The sequence below is a fragment of the Diaphorina citri genome, unplaced genomic scaffold, assembly GCF_000475195.1.
Source record: "Diaphorina citri unplaced genomic scaffold, Diaci psyllid genome assembly version 1.1 scaffold2611, whole genome shotgun sequence".
Classification (NCBI taxonomy): Eukaryota; Metazoa; Arthropoda; class Insecta; order Hemiptera; family Psyllidae; genus Diaphorina; species Diaphorina citri.
In genome coordinates, this window is record NW_007380029.1 from 54,282 (window position 1) to 54,516 (window position 235).

Here is a 235-nt window from a genome sequence, read left to right on the forward strand (position 1 = left end):
AGAAACCAGATTTTTTCGCGAAAAAATTAAAAATGAATTAACATTACATTGTTCACTTGGTCAGATGTGCACATTGGACAGTTGTCAGAAATAATAAAAAAAAAATAATTAATAATAATTTCGTATAATTTTCTTCTGCTTCTATTTGAATGTTGGACACTAATCGGGATGGTCGCGTTGTATTGCGGTATTCGACCCAGTTCGATTGGATTTGGTTTTTTGGTAGTGCTATTAT